Below are 18722 nucleotides of genomic sequence, written 5' to 3'. Positions count from 1 at the left end.
CCCGTTTCAAATGAACTCAATGCAGAAGATATATTAAATAGTTTTATTATGATTTGTCTGCAAAGAAGTGGAAAAAAAAAAATCAATGTTATCATGCTAAGTATTCAAGAAAGCATCCAAGAGAACTGGTTTTGGATAAAATGTTATGAGTGAATAATCGACCACCTCTTAAGTAACAGCAATAACCCCGATCAACTCAACTAGCCCTCATATATAAACCCTCACTGGTTAGGTTGGGGCGCCTCATCCCACTAGCCACCAAATATTCAATAGGTTGTTGTTACCACTCAACGTAGTAAATGGCTGCCTGGGCTACAAGACGCAATCGACTTGTCATTCAGCGGAGTCACCAGAGTGGATGGTAGCAACCGTAGGGCCTTTACAACTGTATAAATTTGGTTTAAGCCTATAATTTGAAAACGAAGGCAGAAATGTCAATGAATGCTATAATTTTCCACATAATGGATCTTTCTCCACTGCTTACCACCTACTGAAAACAGTTAAACCCCACTATACCAAGTGCCAAAGTTCACAGCCTTCCTGTCACCCCCGAATAATCCTTCAGGTTTCACTTACCTCAACCTGACATTAATCATGGATATCACACTGTTGAGCTCGACATTCCTTTATACACTGTGGATTATGTAATGGGTATATATGCTCCAAAAAGAAGAGAAATCTAGAGATACAAGCAGAACACAACACTCGCAGCCGAGCGTGAAATTCGTCACGCCGTTCTTTGAAATTTCGTACTATTAGTGGCGAGTATTAGAATAATTCCTCTTATGTCGTCCTCACACTTAAAAGTAAGTTTTGAGGCGTTAATAATCCAATGAATTTATAAATCATTTCAACAGCTGGAAATGTTAAAAGACATCACACTCAATACATTATAAAACTATAATAATGTTCTACAGGCGCCTTTCTCCGGTCGCATCGTATTATATAATATATATATATATATATATATATACGAAAGAAAAGCATGAGAGCATCTAATACAATTTACTGAATGGTTAAGTCACAGACCAAAATGAGATACTCTTCTACTCTTTTTTCCTATATGAAAGCTATTGTTTTCATTTTTGTTTTTTTGTTTTTTTAAGTAAAATATGACAATGAAAAGTGCCATGTGAAGGTAAGTGTAGCGAGCGTGAAGGGCACTGCACAAAATGAAGGTGCTAGAAAGAGAATGGAGAGCAGAATCTAATTCTATTATTCACTGAGAACAAATGGAATGAAAATGTAGAAAACATTGAGGGTGGTCATGTCAAAAAGGGAAGGTCCCATCGAGATGGGACAAGCGGTATCTAGCAACTAACGTGTCGTCTGCTGTGCCGGGAAGTTGTCGACTGTCGAGTTGGGCCAGTTACCTAGCAGCTGCAGAGGTGGGAGTGTGTTTGTCTTTGTGTTCCCCAGTCTCGCACCCGGCATTACAATAATCAATGACATCGTGACAGTTACTAAAGTGATATTTCCCCTCTACTACTGAACAATTCCGAAGGTTGTTATTCTGTGGTTTCCATAGCAACACTGTTTCCCGGAGTGAAAGCTAGATTTTCAGTCAGATACTACCACTGTTTTGCTACAGCACCTGAAGCAAATCGTTGTGACAGCTACTAAATTATAGTCTCCCAAAGGTAAGCTTGTATCCTGTATCAGTACATACTTGTCTTACACGTCTGCATACACGCAAACACTATTATAACTTCTGTCATGGGAAGAGGGTGGGACATTTTGTAAGTGGGCAACGATTCATTGTTGAGAGCCATATATTGCATGTTTTTCCTTTTTGTTTACATGTAACTAGCTTTAAACCGAAAGCCGTTTCATTAATAGATACTTAATTACTCCATGATACAGTTGATAAAGAAAATCTCAATCATGGACTCACTTCATTAATTCACGTGTCCGTAATTAAAACCATATTTAACCATGAAAAATCTTTAGTAGTTTAATGTTAAAAATTATGTGGGTTAACCCCTTGTTATGGCTGCACGTAAGTATACCATTAATATCCAGTATACCACCAGGCGATTTTGCTCGGCCGAGAGAATGTCATTTTGTGAGTTTGGAGGCATAGGCTTCGTCGCACCTTTTCTGTTGTGATTTAGCCTGCATTTGACACGTTAACATTATTTTTTTGTTATATCGTTTTAATATCAACAGTTTGCACCTAGAACATACAAGGGGATATTGAGGCGTAATGTGCAGAATAAATCGCTAAGGAAGAGGCGTCACGGAATCTTCAGTGCCACTTAGAATACGACCCATGTTTGCGCATCGTTGATGAGTGACAAGAGTGAGAATGTGCATCAAAAGATTGTCAGCAGCGTAAGAGAAGTGTAACTACCGCTTGAGATAAAAAAAAAAAATAGGGGCAAAAAAATGTGAATTGATAATAAGCATGAATGAGTAAAGGTAGGGCAGGGCAGGTGCAAAAATGAGGGAAAAATTAAAAAGAGTGATATCGATTTTTTTTTAGTTATTCTTCATCATGGCATATTCCGCAGTGACCCATACATTAGTTGTGTGTGTGTGTGTGTGTGTGTGTGTGTGTGAAATAAATGTAAGGGGAAGAGAAAGTACCGTGAGGGAGGAGTAGGTGTGAGGGAGGAGAAAGTAGTTGGGAAGCAAGGAGAGCGAGGGAGGTAAGAGTACCAGCAACCTAGCAGGGTCTGTGTGTGTGTGTGTGTGTGTGTGTGTGTGTTGCTTTTTGTGGTAGAGTAAGATTATGAAGTCTTGCATGTCAGATTTGAGGAGGAGGAGGGAATGTTAGGAGTAAGAGGAAGGAAATAAACTGAGGAGCGGTATGGTGAGGAAGAAACATGGATAGTAAAGGGATGAAAGAGGATAGCGTCAGTCGCGTGAAGTACTTTTTGATGTATCTTATAGTAAGGCGCTTTATCATGAGAAAATAATGTGAAAGGTAATTGTGACTTAAATACAAAAGGACGAGAGAGAGAGAGAGAGAGAGAGAGAGAGAGAGAGAGAGAGAGAGAGAGAGAGAGAGAGTACCTATTTTGACGCCGAGGAATATTTTCAGGTTTTGCTTGTCAGAATTTTGAGTGAAGGGGAGGAGGAGAATTTAAGAAGAGGAGGAACAGGAGAGATTAATAAGCAGGAGTAAGAGTGAGAGGGAAGATGACTGTTAGCAGTAGGCCACAGGTGAAGCAGCAGGTGAGGGGGAGCAGGAGGGATTGCAGAGGATTGTGAGGTATTTTTGAGGGAGTGCATAGGCTTGTGAGGTATTTTTGAGGGAGTGCATAGGCTTGTGAGGGAAAAGTAGAAGGGGAAATAGTGGGAAGAGAAGGGCGTGTCGTGCAGCCTACCTCTCTCGTTCCCACCTTACTTCGCCCCCACACACGCGACTCACACAGGAAGAAGGTTGAGAATCAGGAGTGAAAGAGGAGGTAAAGTACGTAGCAGTAGACTAGCGAGGGAGGAGCAGCAGGAGAGAGAGGGGGGAGGAGGAGTGCTAAGTAGCCTTCCTCCCTCTCTCCTCCCTCCCTCCTGCCACCACGCGCACGACTCCACAATCGATCTGGCGGGCGCACCACCTCCGAGTCACGTGACCACCACAGCCCCGCCACTGCCTTTGGTGCCGCCCTCCTTCAGAGTAAATAAAAGGAAGTCGTCACGCCGGTATTTGAGACTTCCACGCCCGAAAGACGTTTAAAATAAGCGCTTCTTCATGCCGTCAAGACTGCATGTGCACCGAATGTGATGAGAATTTGCGAGATGGGACACTACGAAATCTTAACCTACGCCAACTGATACCTTGTTGATTAGGATTAGTTCTTGTAAAGCATAAACTACCAAGGACGAACGTAACCCTGGACATTCACAGAACCATTCAGCAAAAAATGCAATACTCTTGATATTCAGCGAAGCCTGTATAATGCTACTACGTCTTGATTCACCGAAGTAGCATGTTTGGTAATTTTGTCCAGAATTCATCATTGTTTTAGATTCCTATATCCATCTGCAGCTAAGCACCTTAAATCCCAAGGGGTGACCACGAATAAATTTGTCACTCAGACCTGCTTCATCAGGCTGCCCTTCCTCCAAGATGCACCACCCTCATTCACATACCTCTCCACCCTGTCCATCCACAGTAGCGGCCTTGTTTGCAGCACCTAATGAACTGTAGTAATAGTGAAAAAAAAAAGTTGATTTAAGAGTAGGCTGCAGTTAGCTACCAGTATATGCTAAGGTCCCGGTGACGTGGCAAAAACTGGGAATTTTTATTGATTGTATTAGTGTCCTTGTGCTTCAGTGTTTAACTAAAGCTTAGTAACATAATCTAGCCTCTTAGATATTGTGCTGGCTATTTTAACGGTAGTTATGCTTATGAGCTTTCCTTCATTCCTGTATTTGGATCTTATCCACCCCGCAAATAATAGAGGGATGGGGTAACGTAAGGAAAAATAAAAAAGTAGAGGGTAGCGTAAGGAAGTGGATTAAGATCATACAGGAACCAGAGAGCCTACGGATGATGACGATGATTATGACAATAATGAGAAATAATGAGGAGTGAACGAGATTAACTCATTAGTGCCCAGAGTCGCTGTGTGAGGGATTTTGCTGGAAAGTATGAGCTTTGCAACTATGACCCTCCGCCTGTCGGGTCATAGTTGCAAAGCTCATACTTCCCTACCCTGGGGTTCCCCCCTTTTATTAACTCTGGAAAATGCACCGTCCGTCCTCTGTCTAGGACACTGAGCACAAATGGGTTAAACCGCATCTGTGTGAGGCATTTGCGTTTAATTTACTTTCAAATGTAGTTGCAGATTAAATGGTGAGGTTAACCAGGCCAGTATGTAAAGTGTTGCGCCAGTGTAAATGCCGGTACTGGGGCTAGAGAGACACAGCCTACATTGCATTGGTAAAAGCATGTTGCAAGTGTATAGTTGCTGCTGCAATTTGATTTGATTGCGTAACGATTAGCCTATTGTGCTTCCCGTTATTGCAGGTGACACACACACACACACACACACACACACACACACATAGTTTCTAAAGGTATTGCGTCTTGTAAAAATGGTGACTCATGAGCAGGTACATTAGTAGGCTATATGTAATTGATATACTGAGGAGAGGGGGGTTGGTGGTGGTACATTGGTTGACGTATTCATCTCGCAATTGGAAGAGCGAGCGTTCAAATTCCGGTGATATTGTTATACTGAAGGCCCCTTAGTCAAGGCTAGCTCTCACAGGAGGCGGTGTCGGGCAGTCGTCTCCAGCTTCCACATCCTTACCATGTTTGGGGCTTGGAGTAGGCTATTTAGGGCACCAGGACCGTTTTCTCCAATGACCTAATACTACCTCTTCGTGTCGCTTTAATGATCGATGTTGCACTTGGTAGTTATTTAGATCATCAGGTGGGACTGTATTTGGGGTACCTTATAAACTCTAATGTAGAAAGTCTTATTTAATATATACTGTAGACTTATACCCCAAACCTTTGCACAGACTCGTGATGAATGACTGCAGTATAGGATTAATGCAGCATTTGACGGGTAGTAATTTAATCAGATGGGGCTGTATACGCCGACTGGCATTATACAGCACGCTGTAGAATGTATCAAATTACCCACTTTTTTGTTTTTTAATTGTGACTGTTGACTATGGTAATGTGTATGGTAGCGTACCACAAGAATGCTTTGGTACCTTATCATGTTTTGCCACACACACACACACACACACACACACACACACACACACACACACACACACACACACACACACACACACACACATACCACCTAGAATACGACGCGTACTGTAGGTATGTGGATATAGTGAAAATATACCGTACTCTTACCGTATGGTGAATGAATGAGAGTGTGCCTATTGGCTTGTATCCCATTCTATAATATGTATTTTTTTCTGGCTCAGGACCCCACCTCACCCCACTTTGGAACGTGAAAGTAGGTCTGGATGATGATGATGATGATGATGGTGGTGGTGGTGCTGGTGATAATGTGAATAACCAGGATATTGAAGGAAGCAAGATACACTAGCTCTTTCACCTTATCTTGGCCCAGATTTTCATCCTTGTGTGACTTAATGCAGATAGTTCATTGGCAGATAAAGACAGTGCTGCGGCTCTACATACTTTCCATTGCATTTCTTTATATTCTAATGTTATTTCAGTATTCAAGTTAGAAAGATAGTAATGTTTGGCCAAGTTAGAGTGAAAAGGGTATACTTCTCTCTCTCTCTCTCTCTAGGGTATAAAGAGGGTACTTCATGCGGTCATAGTGTTGTGTGTAGAGAGATGGTTGTTGTGAGTACCTAGTGGTTTTATGAATGGGATAGTAGTGTGTGTGTGTGTGTGTGTGTGTGTGTGTGTGTGTGTGTGTGTGTGTGAGAGAGAGAGAGAGAGAGAGACTGACTTAAGCACTGATATACCAGCTTCGGTGATTTGCTATGCCAGGTGTTACGGAGCAGTAATTACTAATATCACAAAAGAGAGAGAGAGAGAGAGTGCTTCGTACCTTAATTCTTCCATCTTGCTCGGCCTGTTCATCTTTGCCCAGTGTTACGGTACAATTAGCACTGCATCGCTTACTAATTGGGCTAATGATATATGTATGAAAGAATTGCCCTCCAACTTTCTCAAAACAGGTGCTCTTTATATCTGGGTGAAATCCGACTACGCCCCCCTCCCCTTCTCTCTCTCTCTCTCTCTCTCTCTCTGGAAAAACAGACCAGTATGAGATGGAATAATTAAGTGTAAAAACATTCTCTCTCTCTCTCTCTCTCTCTCTCTCTCGACATCTAGTACAAGAAAGCTGAATTTAACCCCCCTGTTCAGAATATCTTCTAAGCTGAGTAAAATTGCCTGAATGTAGCACGAACTAATTGGAAAAGAAAATTCATGTGAGTTAAGTGGTTATTATTAATATTATTTTTATTATTATTATTATTATTATTATTATTGTTATTATTATTATTATTGTTTTATTTATTTATTTCTGACGCTGGGATGAAAACAATACCCATATAAGGATGTATTGAGACGATGCCTAAGATTTGGTGATCATTACAGGTAGATAACAGTCGAACGGATAGACAGACAGACAGATAGATAGGTAGATAGATAGACAGATAGGTAGGTGGATGGATGTATGGATTGGATAAACATACGTAGAGAATGTGTGTGTGTGTGTGTGTGTGTGTGTGTGTGTGTGTGTGTGTGTGCTGTTGTTGTTGTTGTTGTTTTACTTTTTGGTGGTGGTGGGATGTGGCTGTGAATGAGAGCAGAACGATCCTGTTTTGGTTGACCCCGGCTGGCAGACTGGCACCTCCCACCCCACTCACCATGCATTGAAAGAGAGAGAGAGAGAGAGAGAGAGACCATGTTAGCTGACCCTAGCTGACAAAAGTCTTCACCCACCATCGATTTGCCCTCACTTGCATTGGGTAGGGGGTTAGGGGTGGGGATGGGGGGTTGATCGATCACAGGGGCGCTAAAATGAGAGAGAGAGAGAGAGAGAGAGAGAGAGAGAGAGAGAGAGAGAGTATGAGTAATTGATTTTGTAATGTGTGAGTGTGTGTATGGAATGTCAAAACGTGGTGCAACTGTGTGTGTGTGTGTGTGTGTGTGTGTGAGAGAGAGAGAGAGAGAGAGAGAGAGAGAGAGAGAGAGTACAGACGTTATAAAAATGACTGTACGCTCCTAATCCAGATATCACCTCACACTTACACACTGACACGCCTCTCGTCCCCTTTTGTACTACTTGCAAACTTCCTCAGCACCCCGTAGCAATAATAATAATAATAATAATAACCAGTAATAATACCGTAATAATAATAATAATAATAATAATGATAATAATAATAATAATACGGAGCGTAGTGGCGTAGAAGAGAAATGCGTAACCTAGCGATGAAGTAAAGATTTGCGCAACCCGGTGGAAGACCATAACTGTACAAGAAAATCGCCCCAGACGCAAAGGAAAAAATGTTAAAAAAAAAAAAGGCATTCAGAGCAGAAAATAAGAATGTGGTGGAGGGAAAATAGTTGGAAAATGAGGGTAATTCCGTAAAGAAAACTCGTCCTAAAGGCACAGAGAGAGAGAGAGAGAGAGAGAGAGAGAGAGAGAGAGAGAGAGAGAGAGAGGGCCAAAAAAGCATTACAAAACCTACCCTGGTGGGAAACTAGGGTGGTTGGGTGGAAAGCAAGGGTCAGACAGGGGGGTGAGTCAGCGAGAGAGAGAGAGAGAGAGAGAGGGAGAGAGAGCTGGGTTGCAATAAAAGTTGGAACAGCTGTGATGAATGGAAAGGAAATAGCTGAGAGAGAGAGGGGGGGGAGGGGGGCGTGTTATTCCTGGCTCTCTCTCAGGGCGGCCATCTTTCTTTGGGGGATAATCTTAATGTATTGGTCTGTGAGTCAGGATGGAGGGAGGGAGAGGGAAAGACAAGAGAGGACTTGTGACGAGGGTGAGCTATCTTTAACATTTAGAGAGAGAGAGAGAGAGAGAGAGAGAGAGAGAGAGAGAGAGAGAGAGAGAGGGATGGGTCGTGGGCTGGATGGATGGATTGATAGTTGTGGGTGTGAGTCTAGTGATTAGATAGGTGAGACAGTGTATGATTGTGTGTGTGTGTGTGTGTGTGTGTGTGTGTGTGTGTGTGTGTGTGTGTGAAGAATTAAGGGTTTTGAGTGTGTGGATTAGTGGATTGGTGGTTAGTTAAGTGGGAGTTGATGATGAGTGGTAAGTGGTTGTAGGTTGTGGGGGAGGGGATGAGTGTCTGGGGCTGATGGGTGGAAGGGGGTGGGGAGCAGGTGTGGCTAGGTAGGTAGGTAGGTGGGAATTGTGGGTAGAATAGTTAGGATATGGGTCGGTGGGTGGAAAGTGGTAGTCAGGATGTGTGTGGGTGTGTGGGTGTGGAGTTGAGCAGGTGGATGGGTGGCCTAGTTAGATAGCCTAGATGGTTGACAGGTGAAAGGGTGGAGGGGTGGATGAGTGAGCAAATTAATGGGATGGAGTTCAGGTGGGTGGGAGGGTGGGCTGGGTGGATTGTGTGGAGCAAGTGGGTGGGGGTACAAGGACAGGAGATGTGGATGGGTGGATTGGTATTATAGGGGTGGATTTGTGGATCTGGTTGGTGGGGTGAACGAATGGATGGGTGAGTGGGTTAGCTGGGAGTTGATGAGTGATTCAGAGGGAGTGGATGGAGATTGGGGTGGGGATAGAGATTAGTAACGGGTGGATGGGTGAGTGATAGGGGATGGGCAGAAAAGGGTGGGCAGGGTGGGGATTGGGGTAGAGGGTAGGGATGAGTGTATGGGGTTAATGGGTGAGTGGAAGGGAATGGGCAGTCAGGAATAGGGAGATGGGTTGGGGGATTGTATGTGTGTGTGTGTGTGTGTGTGTGTGTGTGTGTGTGTGTGTGTGTGTGAGGTCAGCGAGTGGATGAAAGGGGTGGGCAGTTAGATGGAAGCCTGGGGTGAAATGGGTAAGTTTATGGAGGTTGGTGGGTGAGTTGGTGGGTGGGAGGGGTGGGCAGACAGGAGTGGGTGGGATGGGGGTGGGGGTTATTGGGGGAGGCGTCATGACCCCACCACATCCCGTCATCACGCAGTATTTTCCTCGCCTGGACGGTATAGTTAATGCCAAATTGGAGGGAGATCCTGTCAGACAACTTTTTTTTTTATTGTTTTTTTTTATTTTTAGCTTTTGCGGTCTGGTCATGCAAAAGTTGACCGGCATGTATGTTTTTTTGTAGCTGTATTAGTCACTAGAGAGTGGTGTATGTTGGTCGTGTACAAGGTTGTGATGGTTATGTGTGTGTGTGTGTGTGTGTGTGTGTGTGTGTGTGTGTGTGTGTGTGAGAGAGAGAGAGAGTCATGCAGAAGTGATGTTGGCCATATACGTGTGCAGTGGTCAGCGAGAAGTGCTTTGTGTTGATCAGGCGAAAGTTTATAGTCATGCAAAAGTAAATGTTGGTCACGCATATCAAAGGATGGTCATGCAAAGCGGTAGGCGATTTTTGTCATGTGTAATTTGGTCATGCAGTATTGTTGGTGTTAAGAATGTGTGCTGTTCGTGATGGAAAGGGTTTGAATTGTAAGGCCTTTCAAAAAGTTAATCATGCAACAGTATACGTTGGTCATGCAAAGTATACGGTATATCAGGCGTGCAGAAGTAATACGCTGGTCATGGAAAACTATACGGTGTGCTTGGAATAATATAGCTTGGTCATGCACAAGTATATGTCGATCACAAAAAAGTACCGTATTTGTTGGTCATGCAGAGTTACTGATACCGTCTCTGTCGCTCATGCAAAAGTACCGGTATCGGATGTATTGGTCATGCAAAAATATATGTTGGTCATGAAAAAGTGTATGTTGGTCATGCAAAAGTATACATTGGTCATGCAAAAGTATGTGTTAGTTATGCAAAAGTATGCAGTATATTGGTCGCAAAAGCATATGTTGGTCATGAAAAGTGTATGATGGTCATGCAAAAGTATATGTTGATCATGCAAAAGTACTGTATGCGCTAGTAATGCAAAAATATATGTTGGTCATGCAAAAGTATATGTTGGTTATGCGAAAGTATATGTTGATCATGAAATAGTTTATGTTAGTCATGCAGAAGTATACGTTAGTCAGTGCCAATGTATGTGTTAGTCATGCAAAAGTATATGTTGATCATGAAAGAGTGTATGTTGTTCATGCAAAAGTATATGTTGGAAGGCCACCGGTAGTTTTTTTTCATTCGTCTTTTTTTTTTTTTTTTTAAGGGTCGTATTTTCTGATGTCGTTCACGCACGATTTATTTTTCCGTGAAGTTTGGTCATGCAGTAATGTTTATATCCCGTGTCTGTGTATGCAGTAATTTGTACGTTTTTAACCTGTATTTTGTGGTAGCTTTTATTTTTATTTTATTATTTTTATTTATTCTTTTTTTATTATTATTATTATTATTTTTTTTTTTGGTGCAGCTTGGTCATGCCTAAATGTGGCTCTATATTTTTGTCACCCGTAATTGTTTTCGTTTTTGCTCCACAGTTTTCTCTCACGTCCATTTATTTAAAAAAGAATAACTACGCATGTAAAAATAACCTAGGTAAATATAGACTAATTTGGATTTTACCTTGCCCTTAGTTCTCATTACTTTGCGTGAAAAAATACAGATTCTTTCGCATAATGTATTCAGTAAATAGTGATGCAATAATGAGAAGAGATAATTGTGTAGAGGTAAATAAAACGATGATAAAAAGATTCTCTCGATATTGTAATCAGTTGTTGATAAGGGTAGATTACATTATGACGAGTCAGTGTGCAATGTTGATAGTTTGCAAGGTCAGAGGCAAGTGGTTAGCGACATAGCCTTGGTTGCTGCTGGATAAGGTGGGTTGGATTTAAGTTAAGTTGGGTTGGGTTGGATTAGGTCTGGTTAGGTTAGGTTGGGTTGGATTGGATTGGATTAGGTTTGGTTAGGTTAGGTTGGGTTGGAATAGGTTTGGTTAGGTTAGGTTAAATTGGGTTAGGGTAGGGTAGAGTAGGGTAAGTTAGTTTAGAATGAGCTAGGTTAAGTTAGTTTGGCCTGGGTTGGGTTAGGTTAAGCTAGATTGGCATAGACTAGTGTATGAACCTGACACGTAGGTAGTGCTTGGTTAGTAGGTGTGGAAAGTATAATAATATGAAGGAGAGAGAGAGAGAGAGAGAGAGAGAGAGAGAGAGAGAGAGAGAGAGAGAGAGAGAGAGAGAGAGAGAGAGAAATCTACGCACCTCCTCGCCGAGAAAGGATTGATTGAGTGCAGATCTGAAGGGATGTGATGGGACTGGTAGTGGAGGATAGTAACGCAATATGTGGGTGCGGGTGTGTCTTCCTGCATTGTGGGGGGGTGGGAGGGAGGGCGAGTTGGTGGGGTGTGGATGGAGGTGTGGGTGGGTGGGAGGGAAGGGGTGGGTGTAAGTGTGGGTGTGGATGGAGGTGTGGTGGGTGGGAAGGGGTGGGTGCAAGTGTGGGTGAGAAGGGTTTGGTGTAAGTGTGGATGGGATGGGATGGGTGTAAGTGTGGGTGAGAAGGGTTTGGTGTGGGTGTGGATGGAGGTGTGGTGGATGGGAAGGGTGGGTATAGGCCTAAGTGTGGATGTCGATGGGGATATGAGTGGATGGGGCTGTGAGTGGGGCTGAGTGGGTGGGATGTGGATGGTGGGAATGGGTAGGTGTGAGTGTGGGTGGTTGGTGGGGAGTGGATGGAGATATGGGTGGGATGAGGTCGGTGTGGGTATGGGTGGTGGGTGAGGAATGGATTAGGTGTAGGGGGAATGTGAATGAGTATGGTGATGTGTGTGTGTGTGTGTGTGTGTGTGTGTGTGTGTGTGTGTGTGTGTGTGTGTGTGAGAGAGAGAGAGAGAGCGTGAATGTGTGCTTTTCTGACACCTTTGGTCTGTGAAGGACAAACCACTTTATTATTCTCTCTCTCTCTCTCTCTCTCTCTCTCTCTCTCTCTCTCTCTCTCTCTCTCTCTCTCTCTTATCCAGCACTTTGATTATTTTTCCCCACATAGCGTAAGGGATAACAGTCTCTTTCTTACCTTTTATTGATTGATTGATTGATTGGTTTTTACTTCTTTATTTTTTGCCCTTGTTTTGACCATATGGCGGTTTTGCTCTGCGGTGTGTGTGTGTGTGTGTGTGTGTGTGTGTGTGTGTACCAGTAGAATAGAGACTGCCTAGGGGGGAGTCAGAATGAAGGTGCCTGTGCCCCTTTAGTGCCACAGGGCCAGGCCAGGCACTGTAAAAAGGTCACCTGTGAATCTCTAAATCTGCCCAGGGGAGGTGAAGGTGGTGGTGATAGTGTGGTGATGGTGGTGGTGGTGGTGGTGGTGATAATGTGATGGTGGTGGTGGTGGTGGTGGTGGTGATAGTGTGGCAGTGGTGGTGATAGTGTGGTGGCTGTGGTGGTGATAGTGTAGTGGCATTGGTGGTGATAGTGTGGTGGTGGTGGTGATAATTGTTAGGGTACACGCTTGGAATAACGAAGTACGATACGTTGAAGTCAGTATCTTAGTTATCATCATTATCATCATCGTCGGACGTATGATGATGATGATGATGATAATTTGCATGAGAGGTATAATTTTAAAGTGGTTATGTGCTAAGTGCGAAATTGCATGAGACGTGAATCAGAGGATGGAGGGGAGGGGAGGGTGCATGAGAGGTGAGAGCCGGATGGGTGGAGTCTGGGGCAATAATAAATGAAGAGACTGAAAGATGGTGTGAGAGAGAGAGAGAGAGAGAGAGAGAGAGAGAGAGAGGGAGAGAGAGAGAGGGAGAGAATGATGGTTGTGTGTGTGTGTCCTCATCTTTTATGCAAGCAGCTGAGGTAAGAGGAAGTACCGTCGTTGTCAGAAGTTTTTACCCCCTCCCACCTTTACAGTACAACGTGGTGATGACAGCGTGCAAAGTTTTGGGAAGACTGTAAGTGCTTCGTGTCTCCTGTCAATCCCTTCACTACGAGGACGTCTTCTGTACGAGTATTTCTGTTCCTGTATTTTGTATGTTATGCCTGTATTTCAATTCTGTATTTTCTTCCTGCTGCTTCCAGACGATTTTGGGCTGTTCACAAGTCTTTTTTCTTTTTCTTACTTGAAGGATTAGATATATGTTTAGTTAACCTTTTTTTTTTAATTACGGATTCCTCTAAACTAATTGAAATCATCTGTAGGTAACATGCCTAAAATTGACAACAAAAAAGATGTGGCGCTGAAGGAGTGGAAATAGATCTGTATATTACTTTTGAGCCTTACTGTAAGATATGTAGATGGTAGGATGATATATATATATATATTTTTACGATTATTGTCTGATTTCCCATTTGCTACTCTATAATTCTGTGTGTTTATTGTGCCCTTCTGTTGCTGTTTTTGGATACTGACCATGTAATTTGTAAAGGAAAAATTGGGTGTTGATGGTGATGATATTCTTAGGTCTGTGTGTGTGTGTGTGTGTGTGTGTGTGTGTGTGTGTGTATGTGTGTGTGTGTGTGTGTGTGTATGTGTGTGTGTGTGTGTGTGTGTGTTTAGGGTAGGGGTGGAGTGTGTAATGTGTGCGATTTTGGTGAGGGTGGAGTGTGTTTATGAATAGAATTGAGATGTGATGTGTGTTTTTGAGGTGCATCTGACTGGCGATGGTCTGATAAATATTTTGTGGTGTGTGTGTGTGTGTGTGTGTGTGTGTGTAGGGTGAGAGTGAAGTATGATGCAATGTGTGGTAAGGTGAGAGTGAGAGTCAGGGTGTGTGGCTTGTGCGAAGGGAGAGAGCTTGTGAATGGGATGCAAGTGAAGGATGTGGTTGTGTGTGTGTGTGTGTGTGTGTGTGTGTGTGAGAGGAATGTGGCCAAAGCAAGCGTCGTCATGAATGGAGTGGAGTGGAGTGCTAACAGTGGTAAACAAACAGATGAAGAGCCACAAGGGTGAGAGTTACCCACCCATCCCCGCCAGGAAGGAAGACTTACAATATACATGAAGCTTACTGGTACTTCTAGGAAAGAGTATTATTAGGGATTATTATTATTATTATTATTATTATTATTATTATTATTATTGTCTTTGTTGTTGCTGTTGTTCTTTTTGTTGTTAATCCTCTTCGTATTATTATTATTATTATTATTATTGTTATTATTTTTTTTATTATTATTATTGTCATTATTGGAAAGTGGGACTCGGTTAATAGTTCCTTTTTTATGCTCTCTATTCCCTGCTTTTGTGTTAATCCCTCCCTAGTTATTACTGGAAATAGGATCAGAATTATGAATATTATTATTTTCATCACTGCTACTACTACTACTACTACTACTACTACTACTACTACTACTACTACTACTACTACTACTACTAAACTAGTAGTAGTAGTAGCAACAGCACCAGCACCAGCAGCAGTAGTAGTAGTAGTTTTTTTTTTTTTTTTTTTTTTTTTTTTTTTTATGTGTCCGACTCTGGGCAAAGGCTTCAGGGCCTATATCTCAGTTTAGTAGTAGTAGTAGTAGTAGGCTATTTGTAGTAGTAGTGGCAGTAATGGTAATAGTTGTAGTAATTGTTGTTGTGACTAAAAATTTTCTTTGGTCACAATGTTCCCTTGAGAGAGAGAGAGAGAGAGAGAGAGAGAGAGAGAGAGAGAGAGAGAGAGATAAGTGGGTATGTGAAGACAAAGGGGCATCCATCAAAACTTTCGGCAGTCTCCTACCCGCCTTTGATATGTTATCGTGTGTCGAGATCCACGCCGCTGATAAGGCCCGCTGCCTGGGTGATAGCAAGGAAGTAGCGAAGGAAAGATAACCCCTCTGTCTGTCTGTCTGTCTGTCTGTCTGTCTCTCTCTCTCTCTCTCTCTCTCTCTCTCTGCCATTAGCCTTTCCTCTCCTCAGACCCTACTTCCTTTCCTCTCCTCAGTCCCTACTTCCTTTCCTCTCCTCAGACCCTACTTCCTTTCCCACCTTCTCTCCCTCTTCCCTGAGCCAAAATTGCCATCTATCCATCTTGAATGCTGAGTTGTAGCAATAGAGTAACAGTAATATATGATGCTAGTGACGAAGAAGTGCTGTGGAAGGATGTAGATCCGTAGTGTTGTCTTATGTTGCTGAGTTATTACAGGAGCTTATCATCAAAATATGGTACTAGTCACGAAGAAGTGTTGTGGAAGGATGTAGAGTCATAATACTGTCTTTTAATATTATTTGTGAGGTCAGGTTAAGTTTGGTTACGGTCATGTGATGTGGTTAAGTTAGTTCAGTGAATGTGATAAGTAAATTTTACCGGGTATGTCTTCAGTTACTACTCATCGACGTACCTCCCCCTCTCCACACACACACACACACACACACACACACACACACACACACACACACACACACACACACACACACACACACACACACACACACCAGCACTGAGGGAGTCACCTGCACAAGTGGACACAGATACAGTTACGTGTGTTAAGATGGGAAAAGTTAGGTTGATGTGGTAAATATTGTATGTGTATCAGTTGTTTAGGTATCAGTGTTATGTGTTTAGGTATCAATATTGTATGTATCTAGTTATCAGTTTTCTGACCCATAGGCCTATACTCGTACATGCCCAGTAGTCGCCTGCATGCTAGTATTTGGGTGCAGTTATTACTCGTTTTAGGTTGGGTTACGATAGGTTAGGTTAAGTTAGGTTAAATGGGATTAGGCTATTGACGTAATTTATAGTTTTTCATTTATCTGTAGGCGAGTAGTCAGGAACAGTTATCCGTGCTAGGTTAGGCGATACTGGGGAATGGTAGGTTAGTTCAGGTTATGATGTGTAATTTATAGATGTTATCAGAACTGTTTGTCAGCATGCTCTCCTCAAAATACCCAGTATCAGTGAAGGAGTGAGGGAGGTACAGGAAGGCAAGCTAGAGTGAGTAAGGTTAGTGATTATTATTATGTTACTGTAGTGCTTTAACTTGGCCCAGATTTTCGTCCTCAGCTTATTTCACGTAGCTCTTTGGCGGAAATAGATAACACTACGAGTCTACCTCCTTTCCATGGCACTCCTTCGTGACTAGCATCATATTGCAGTGTTGATGTATCGTTAATACTTAGCTCTGAAGATGAAGGGATGGGAATTTTTGGTCAAGTTAGAGTGGAAAGAATATAGTTTCATTGGCAGAAATACATAACACTGCGCGTCTACATACTTTCTATAGCACTCCTTCGTGACTAGCATCATACTATATTGTTGATGTATCGTTCAGACTTAGCACTGAAGATGGAGGGATGGGAATTTTGGGCCAAGCTAGAGTGGAAAGAGTATAGTTAAACATCAAGGTACTTTCTCCTCCACACTCAGTAACAGCGAGGGAATCACCAAAACAGAGAGTGGGAGAGGTACAGTTAGGTATGTTATGCAAGGCGTCCCATCTCTCTCTCTCTCCTGCGTTCCTCCACCCTGACTCACTGTGACGTCACCGTTCCTTTCGTAGGTCCAGGGCAGGTGCGCACAGAGGCCTTCCTGGTGTGTGCGTAGCATTCCCTTACACACACACACACACACACACACACACACACACACACACACACACACACACACACACACACACACACACACACACACACACACACACACACCAGGTCTTCCTCAGCTCTTTCACTACGCTTACTTCTTGTCCAAGCTCCCCCCTCATTATTTTATTCAACATAGATAAGACCGGTATTAGTAAAGAATAAAGAGCCTTGCCTTTTATTATTTATTTACAACGGACGATTTTAGTCTGCTCCTCAAATCATAAAAGACCAAAGGGTTAAGCTGACCTTTTGTGGGCTTAGGATTTCCCAGGACCCCCCCCCCCCGCAGGCTTTCGAAGACTTCCTAGGCGAGAGATAGAGAGAGAGAGAGAGACTAAGTTGTTCAGAGCGGTTAAGACAGCATGATAGATTGAAGAGGCTATTTTTGAGGAGGAAGGGAGGGGAGAGAGCAACTGTTGTGGCTATATTAAGCAGAGAGAGAGAGAGAGAGCACCCCTTGCTGGAGAAAGCAATGTGCCTTTGTGTGTGTTTGCAGCTCGTTTGTAACACCTGTTGCGGGCAATTAGACAAGCGGTAGTCACGGTACACCCAGGTATTATCTATCTGTTTATGTATCTATCAGGCTATTTGTCTTGGCCATCTGTCTGTCTGTCTGTTTTGTCTGTCTGTGTCTCTGTATCTTCCTCTCTGTCGATTTATATACCGTATCCACCTGTATCCTTATATCTTTATACTTGTTCCTATCTGTCTGTCTCTCTGTCACTGTGTAGCTGTCTGTATCTGTCTTTATCAGTTTTCTGTTTTTGTACACATTTTTGTACCTGTATGTGGAATTTGTTAATCTACATGAATCCATCTTTTTCTCTCTTTTTTTTTTAGTTCTGTATATTTTCTATATGTAAAATTAACTTTATATTTGTTTATACAGTTACATTAGGCTATCTGTTTGAAATAAACTTTTCGTATCTTTATAAATTTATCTCAGTTTTACAAGACTTTGGCCAAAATATCTGTAAACCTTTCTGTCAGAGCTCGTCCCCCTCCCCCCTCCACTATAAGCCTCCCTTCCCTCCCTCATTCTATTACAAGCCGTCCTCCCCCCCCCCGTCCCCATCTCCAAGCCCCCCTCCCCTCCTCTTCATGTCCCCTTCCCTCAGTTACCCTCCCCATCCCCTCTGTCAAGCCTCCCTCCCTGTCTGTCTGTCTGTCTGTCTGTCTGTCTGTCTGTCTGTCTCTCTCTCTCTCTCTCTCTCCAAGCCCCCTTACCTCTGCTCCATGCTCCTTTCTCTCCACTTACAGCCCTCTCTCCTTCCAGTCCCCCCCCCACCCCTCATCACTCCAAGCCATCCACACTCTTATACTGTTTTTTTTTAGCCTTTATATTCCACGCACTTGTACCGTAGTTAAAAAAAAAAAAATCCAGAAGAGAGAGAGAGAGAGAGAGAGAGAGAGAATCATAAGAAGGTGGTAACGTAATAGAAAAGAACAAGAAACTCGTTTATTTATTTATTTATTTATTTGTATTATACTTTTAACATTTTTTTCTTCTGTCACTTTTGGACGAACTCGTAAGACATTTACTTTTTCACATTATTTATCGTTTTTTTTTTATATCGTATGTTTATATATGGAACACATCTATCCGTTTATCTTATGGTGATGTCGTGTACGTAGAAGGTGAAAGTGCCATTGTTCTCTCTCTCTCTC

At 42.7% G+C, this 18722-nt stretch overlaps 1 protein-coding gene across 1 annotated transcript in view; it reads left to right on the top strand.

Annotated features, from left to right (window-relative positions):
• The first annotated feature begins 1610 nt into the window (after positions 1-1610).
• The window catches only part of LOC145417883 (peptide methionine sulfoxide reductase MsrB-like), a 90000-nt gene continuing 72888 nt past the window's right edge, over positions 1611-18722 (top strand). Inside the window, exon 1 of the mRNA XM_080286499.1 lies at positions 1611-1640. The gene's annotated coding sequence lies outside the window, so the exon portion shown is untranslated. The remainder of the gene's footprint in view (positions 1641-18722) is intronic.

The sequence above is a fragment of the Coenobita brevimanus genome, chromosome 111 (assembly GCF_032717465.1).
Source record: "Coenobita brevimanus isolate Jiangsu-jjx chromosome 111, ASM3271746v2, whole genome shotgun sequence".
NCBI classification, from domain to species: Eukaryota; Metazoa; Arthropoda; class Malacostraca; order Decapoda; family Coenobitidae; genus Coenobita; species Coenobita brevimanus.
Note: the sequence above shows the minus strand (reverse complement) of the source record. Positions and strands in the feature narration are given on the sequence as shown.